General features: G+C 40.1%; 2 pseudogenes; one reads left to right on the top strand and one right to left on the bottom strand.

Moving 5' to 3' along the window:
• Positions 1–643: 643 nt before the first annotated feature.
• Positions 644–1,429, bottom strand: LOC122492793 (annotated as a pseudogene).
• Positions 1,430–4,658: 3,229 nt separating this feature from the next.
• On the top strand, positions 4,659–5,135 carry LOC122492792 (annotated as a pseudogene).
• Positions 5,136–8,411: the final 3,276 nt, after the last annotated feature.

Raw genomic sequence — 8,411 nt, 5'->3', positions numbered from 1 at the left:
CTGCCACCGTGGAGCTCCCTACCTAGACAGGTTCCTACAGCAGCTGTAACAAGTTGGGTGGCTAAAGTAGCAAAAATTAAATCTTTCCCAGTTGTGAAGGTCAGAAGTCCAGGGTGTTGATAGGGCCACACTCCCTCAGGGGACTCTAGAAAACAATCCAATTTTTGCCTCATCCAGCTTCTCTTGGCATTGCTTAATTCCTGGCTTCATTGCTCCAATCTCTGTCTTTGTGGTCACATGGCTTCCTCCTGTTCTCCCTGTCTTCTCTGTGTGTCTTCTATAAGAACATTTGTCATTGAATTTAGGCCTCACCCAGCTTGTTCAGGATGCTTTCCTCATCGTAAGATCCATTACATCTGCAAGGATCGTTTTTTCAAATAAGGTAACATTCTCAGGTTCCTGGCTTTCGGACATGGATCTTTTTGGGGCACCTGAGTGGCTCACTCGGTTGAGTGTCCAACTTTGGCTCAGGTCATGATCTCACTGTTGGTGAGTTTGAGCCCCCGTCAGGCTCTGTGCTGACAGCTTGAAGCCTGGAGCCTGCTTTGGATTCTGTATCTCCCTCTCCCTCTCCGCCTCTCCCCACTTGTGCTCTCTCTGTCTCTCTCAAAAACAAATAAACATTAAAAAAAATTTTTTTAAGCAGTGAAAATCTTTTTAATAACAAGGCAGGGTCTGGGGTTAGTTTTTGTAGCCACAGCTGGCCCTGTGGCCTCTGGCGCGCTCGAACTTCCGGCCCTTGGATCGCATGTAGGGTTTGGTGTGGCTGTGTGGGGTTCTTGGGGCCTTGCCAAAATGCCTGTACACCTCTCGGCCCTTGCGCGGACCAGAGAGCAAGACGGTGCCACAGCCTTGGGGGGGTCCAGGGCCAACTGGTCGAAGGTGAGGATCTTGCCTCCAGCTTTGAGGATGCAGCTCCCGGCAAGGCTGCTCACATGCGGCACGCACATGCGCACACCTTCACTTTGGGCACCTCCTGGACCCGCACGTCATTGGTTACCCTCCCGGCAACCACAGAGGTTTTGTTTTCCCGGCCAGGCTGCTTCATCTCCCGGATCATCCGGGAAAGGGACAGAGGTGGCTGGTTTGTGCGACTCATGAACAATCTCTTCAACATAACTTGGTTAAAGGTAGAGTTGGTCCGTCTGGCCAGAAACCGGTGCAGCTTGACCAACAGTCTCAGGTAGATGTCCTGGCTCTTGGGTTCCTTGCGCAGAACCTTTTGGTCCTTATTGTGGCGGATGTCGACTCCCATGATGGCGCCTCCTGCTCGGCCAGGTCCGGAAAGCAAACATTTAAAATTTTTTTTAAAAGACATGGATCTTTTTGGGGCACCAGGGTGGCTCACCCTGTGAAGCGTCTGACTCTTGATTTTGGCGGAGGTCGTGATTTCACCATTGAGATTGAGCTCCATGTTGAACTCTGTGCTGACAGCACAGAGCCTGCTTGGGATTCTCTCTTTCCCTCTCTCTTCCTGCCCGTCCCCCACCTCAAAAATAAATAAACTTTTAGAAAAAGAAGATATGGATCTCTCCAGGGTCTACCATTTGGGCTACCTATACTTTCAAAACCTAAAATACTAATTATTTAGCCCTCCTCAGAAGAAAATCCCCAATCTTTACTACAGGGTAGTGCAAATGCAAAGAAGCAGGCCATTTAACTCAGACTACTGGAGGTGGGAGATCGAGAACACCTTATTCCCAGGGAAAGTGATGCTGGAACTGAATCTTGATGGTCAGATACAATTTATCCAGGCTTGGGGAGTGTTGGAGACATGAGAGGAGAAGAAAGCGGGGAAGTGCTTCAAGCAAAGGGAATAGCAGCATGTCAGAAGGCCAGGAGGAATAAAACAGTGTGGTATGTAGGTCAATACAAGTAGCTCAGCATGGCTGTTGTGTCGGGTACGTATCAGAGAAAGGCAATGGTCGGTTCATTAGAAACCAAACTAAAAATTTTATATATAATCCAACATACTATAGGAACAATGATGCAGTTTAAACCAGGGAGAAAGGCAATGAGATTTACATTTTATAAGAATCACTTGGCACGAATATGTACCAAATACATTGGATAAGGGTAAGAGTTGAGTCAGGAGACAATTAAGAGGTTATCACAGGAATCTGAAAGCTGTTATGAGCCCCTGAACTGAACTGAAGTAGTGGCAGTAGAGATGGAGGAAATATGGGACTTAAAGAATCAACAGGACAGGGAGATTTAATTTTTATGGATGTGGCAAGAGTTGAAGAGATAAGATGACTCCCAGATTTCTGAATTGGGGAAGCAGGTAGATGTTTGTGTTGAATATGAAGATAGAAAACATGGAAGAGTGCATTTGGAGGGCAAGAGGGAGAATTCCGTGGTGCACTTGATGAGCTGAGAGTAGGATGATGGCTAGCATTTTGAACATGTTTGAGTTGTGGACATCTAGCAGAATCTACTGAATAAGTCCTTATATATGCGGGTTTGACAGTTAGGAAAATATTAGGAGTGGAAGTATAGGTTTGACTATTATATTTATGCCTTTTGAAGGCCACATTTTAATGATCCTTGTCTGTTCCAAATCTTTCTGTGTAGAGTAGGTAAAGACATTTTCTTTAAATTGGTAAGATTAAAGGACAGTAGGATGTTATTCTTTACAATAATGTTATGATATGTTCATTACTATCAGGTAATGAAAATCAACCACCACTTCACTTGTATTTCTCCTCCTACTTTACAAACACTAATTAGTATTCAAATTGCTAATGTGTGGTAAGAGCTTCACAGAAATTATTCATATACTTCCTGGTTGCTGGGGATCCAATTTATCTACTCAGTTGATGGGACACACAGGAAGTGACTAACACAGGGGTTAAGGTCCACGAAGAAATAAGCAAAGCAAGTAGAATTTCCCTGATTTGAAAACTTACAAGGAATAAAGAAAAAATTTTCCCCTTTGGAATAAGTTTTCGGGTATTTTCCAGGGTTTGATTATCCAGTTGTATCTACATACAATATTTTAATAGTATATATCTTAACAATGAAATGTATTTCTTATTTTTCCATCTTATTACCAACCTGTGGCTATTTGCAAACAAAGATTCTGTAACATCATTCGTTCTCTTGGGCATTGTACTACCCCGTGTACTACTCCTGGTTTACTGAGTCCTGGATATGGAAACTGAGTTCAGCATACCATGCTCTTATCTAACCTTGAGAACAGTCTAGAAATCTTCCCATTGCCATTCCCAAATGTCCTAAACCATTTGAGTCCTTCTCATCCTTCAATTAGGAAAACTGCCCCCCCCCACCACCATGCTATCATTATTAGTTCAAGTGAGTTAATTTTTCATCACAGTACCTTGTTTGCTTACTTATTAGAATTGAGCATAACCTGATTTATCTATGTTATTTTTTCTCAATTAGACTCAAGAGGAATTTAATTTCATTGATCTTTTCTATTTTGAAAGATTTGTCCTTTGAAAAACTTTTAGCTTTACATTTATTAATTTTTTCTTTCCTAACCTTAAAATCCCATCTTTCTAGTGCTTCTTGTTAATTTTGCTGAACTTTTTAATATTCTTAAGATGTATGCTAAGAATCTACTCCTTTTTTGTTATTTCTTCTTTAATAATGAAAGTATTTAAGGTTTATACTTTCATTCCTTACTGTGGCTTTTGCAGCAGTGTCTCATAGGTTGTTGTTTTGTTTTGTTTTGTTTTGTTTTGTTTTGTTTTGTTTTTAAGTAGTCTCCATGCCCAGCACAGAGCCCAGTGCTGGGCTTGAACTCATGATCCTGAGATCAAGACCTGAGCTGAGATCATGAGGTGGATGCTTAACTGACTGAGCCACCCAGGTGCCCATCATAGGATTTGATGTAAAGTGGTCTCCTTGTATTGCTGTCTAAACAGTTCATAATTTGTTTTGAAATCCACTGATTATTTAAAAGTGTATTTCTCAGTGTCCAAGTGGTTGGAATGTAAACACATTTCATGATGTAATATCTGATACATTCGATAGACTCTACGTAAGAGTCAGCACCCATCGACAAAACTAAAAAGTGGAGCATTAACAATATCACTAACGCTCACCTATGCACTTTCTTTTCTTTTCTACTGATCAATTGGACCAACCCTAAAATAAAACCACACTCTCTCATTACTCTGGCTTTATAATAACTCTTTGTAACTTATGGAAAGCCCCCATGTGATTCTATTTCTATTGTATTCTATCAGGGATAATGGCACGGTAAGGAACTTCAAGGCCCTGACCCTCAACAGAAACACTGAAAACTGACCAAAAATGTCAGAATGAACTTTATAGGAACTCTGGAAATCAGTCAGTGGCTTACAGCAACCAAGCAAACACTTAATCAAGAAAAAACAACTGAAACCTGGTAGGAAATCTTTGTGGCATTTCTAACCTACCCTTGCCCCTGAGGTAAAACTGCCCCACTTCCCCTGCTCGGTGGTGCTCTGGAGGACTCAGCCCATGGAGGGAGCAGAGCTGACCTTGTTCTCAAAGAATTGTGGTTGTTCTTGAAGGTCTAGACAAAAGTTTGCCTTTCCTTTGCTTAACTTAGAACTCTCTCAAGGGCAAAGAAGCTGCAACATGGAGGGGTTTTTCAAAAACACTTACAGGCAGAATTATTACTTTCTGGCACTAAGGATATCAGTTGAGGCAAACAACTGACACTCCACAAAGCCTGGGAGAGAGCCGCACCTGTGTTTGGAACTGGCAGAGGCGTCATTGCAGCCGCTGCCTCCACCACCACATCCACAGTCTTGCTGAAGCACGAGTTGTCTGTGGATGTGACCTGTGAAGGTTACTCTAATGCAGTCAGTCAGGCGCTCAACTAGCTGGGAGGAGTTGAGTCTGACATTCCCCTGCCCAACAAGGTTTGCATAAACTCTGAGCACAGCATAGACACTCTGCTGGAGACCATGGGGAAAACAGGAAAGGCTGTTTCCTACCTCTGCCCTAAGTAGTGAGGGCAAGGGCGTGGACCCCTGGACCCAAGATGGACCAAAGAGGGCAGGACACTAATCCTTTTCTGCCTTCCAGACAGACCTGGGGTCTGGCAGTCTTGCTCAGTGATGGGAGTTCCTGCTGAGACCCTCACTAGCTCTGCTCTTCCCTAGTGTCCCTGCAGTAAAGTTGAGTCACTTTTGTTGGGGGAAAAAAAAAGCCTGAGAGAAAGGCTGGGAAGTGAGATACTTTGAGGAATAAGAGTTTCAAAAATCTTCTACATACACCTGGGAATCTAGAAGGCTACATGTGTGCCCAGAGTGGAGCTCTCACACCTTGTCAGTAGGAATGTAAAATGGTATAGCCAGTGTGGAAAATAGCTTGGTATGTCTTTAATAAGTTAAAATAGAATCACTGTATGACTCAGAAATTACCATATGATTCCACTCCTAGGTATATACCCAAAAGAACTCAAAACAGATCTTCAAATGAATTTGTGCAAAAGGGTCCACAGCAGCACTATCACAATAGCCAAAAAGTGGAAGCAACCCAGAAACTAACAGACAAATGCAGCATATCCTACACAATGGGATATTATGCAGCCGTAAGGAAAGCCCTGTCACGTGCTACCACAAGGATGAACCTTAAAAACATTATGTTAACTGAAATAAGCCAGACACAAAAGGCCACATACTCTATATTTCCATTTATATTAAAGACCCAGAACAGGCAAATTTATAGAAACAGAGAGCAGATTAATACTTGTGGGGATTGGGGGGTGGGGTGGGAGAAAGGTGAGTAGGGATTAACTACTTAATAGGTTTGGGATTTCCTTTTGGGGTGATGAAAATGTTCTGGAATAGGTGATGATGATGGCTGGTCAGCAATGCAAATGTACCAAATGTCTCTGAACTGTACATGTCAAAGTGGTTATGATGAAGAATTTTATGTTCTGTGTATTTATCTGCAATTAAAAAAATAAGTGAAAACATAGTGTCTGGGTTCATTTTAGGTCATGTTTCTCCAAATACAATTTAAAAATTTTTTTAACGTTTATTTATTTTTGAGAGAGAGAGAGAGGCAGACTGTAAGCAGGGGAGGGGCAGAGAGAGAGAGAGAGAGAGACACAGAATCAGAAGCAGGCTCCAGGCTCTGAGCTTTCAGGACAGAGCCCAACGCGGGACTCAAACCCATGAACTGTGAGATCATGACCTGAGCTGAAGTTGGACCTTTAACCGACTCCAAATACAATTTTTAAATAAACCTGTCAATATCCTTGATATCTGTACATAGTAAATCTTTCAACTGATTAACTATTAACATAGTATAGCTCTCTAAGTTGTCTTTACACCTTTTACTTACTTTAGTTTTAATTTTCTCTCTTTAAAGACGTTGCTTTCTTTGTTAGATTTTTTCCTAGACATGTTACATTTTACAATAATGTTTTTGTAAAATTTCATATATAGGAAAGAGTATAACTCATAATGCGTGGCTTGATGAATTAACACAGAATACACAGAGAATACTAACCAAATCAAGAAATAGAACATTACCAGCACACCCCTGGCAGAAGCTTCCTTTGTATTTCTCCCCAGTCACCAACTCCCACCCTCGGCCCCAAACGAGCCACACTTTTCACTTCTAATTTAATGTAGTTTGATTTTTCAATGCTTCCGTTGCAATGAGTGCTTTTTGTTTCCTATTCAAGAAATCTTCCCCCTCAAGTTTACTAAACTCTTCTTTCATGTTATTACATTTCAGATAGTTCCATTGTGACTTCTTTTTTGACTCATAATTTATGTAAATGTATTTGCTTAATCTTCAAAAATCTGGGCTATTTTCTAATTTCCTCTTTTTTTTTTATTATTGATTTCTGGTTTAATCTCACCATGATCAAAGAGCATATTCTCTGTTTTCAATCCTGTCAAATTTGTAGAGACGTGCTTTATGCCCCAGCATAAAGGTTTATTCCACACACATCCAGAAAGATGTGAATTCTTTCCCTGTTGGGCTGAGTATTCTATGTATGCTATGGACGTCATTCAGGTCAAATCTGTTAATCCTATTACTTAAATCTCTACATTTAATGAGTGTTTTAATCTTTCCTTCCTTCTTTTCCTTTTTTCTTTCTTTTTTCCTTTCTTTCTTTGTAAGAATGCTTGATGCCTACTCAGCAAATTTCAAGTATATGCTACAATATTGCTAACAATAGTCACTGTGCTATATATTAGACGTTTGGAACTCATTCACCTTATAACTGAAAGTTTGTGTTCTTCGACCTACATCTCCCCTCTTCCCCACTGCCAGTCCCTGGAAACCAGCTTCTTCTCTGTCTCTGTCTCTGTTTAATTTTTTAGATTCCACCTGTAAGTGATACCATATAGTATTTGTCTTTCTCTGGCTTATTTTACTTAGCAAAATGCCCTCCAGTTTCATCCACATTGTTGCAAATGGTAGAATTTCTTTCTTTCTCATGGCTGAATAGGATTGCATTGTATATACATATCAAATCCTCTTTATCCATTCATCTATCCATGGACCTTAGGTTGCTTTCGTATCTCGGCTATTGTGAGTAATCCTGCAGTAAATATGGGAGTACAGATATCTCTTGAGATACTGATTTCATTTCCTCTGAATATATACCCAGGAGAAGGATTGTTGGATCATATGGTAGCTCTATTTTTAATTTTTCGAGGAACTGTTTTCCATAACGGGTGTACCAATTTACATTTTCACCAACATTCTACAGGGATGAATTTTTGACTGCTTGTTTTACCACTCAGTGAAAGAAGTATGTAAATTTTCTCATTATCCTTGTGGACTTGCATATTCCTCTTTTTAGGTCTGTAAGTATTGTTTTATATATTTAAGAGACATATTGCCAAATGCAATATACAGATCTTGTTTCTACTCTGATTGAAAAAATATATTTTAAGACACCAGGGACATTGGAATACAGGCTATATGTTGGATGATATTAAGAAATCATTGTTAAATTTGTTGGATGTGGTAATATCTACTAGATATACCGACTAAAGGGTTTATGGGTTAAATTTTATAACATTTTATAGAATTTCTCATAGAGTAAATCGTGAAGACTGAGAAATATATTTCCTTTAAGATTTTTATACCAAGACCTCTACTTACAAAGGTATGATGAAGACATGATTGGCGAAGATATGATTTATCACATGATAAATAAATCAAGTTGCTTGACATGGAGAGCTGGCCTCTGACAAGAGGCCTTAGACAAACATAAACAAAACCTGCATTTTTTTAAAAAAAACACTAATAGATAGTTTTTCTTTTTATTTTTACACACACTAACAAACATTTTGGGAAAAAAATAATCCAGTATATATACTTGTGGATGGGTGGAAACATTTTCAGAGTAAACTAAAAAAATCCATGTAATGGTTAATTTTATGTGTCAACTTAACTGGCCTAAGGGTTACCCAGATAGC

The sequence above is a fragment of the Prionailurus bengalensis genome, chromosome D2, assembly GCF_016509475.1.
Source record: "Prionailurus bengalensis isolate Pbe53 chromosome D2, Fcat_Pben_1.1_paternal_pri, whole genome shotgun sequence".
In the NCBI taxonomy this organism is placed as follows: domain Eukaryota; kingdom Metazoa; phylum Chordata; class Mammalia; order Carnivora; family Felidae; genus Prionailurus; species Prionailurus bengalensis.
The sequence above is the reverse complement of the archived record's forward strand: the minus strand, read 5'-3'. Positions and strand labels throughout refer to the sequence as shown.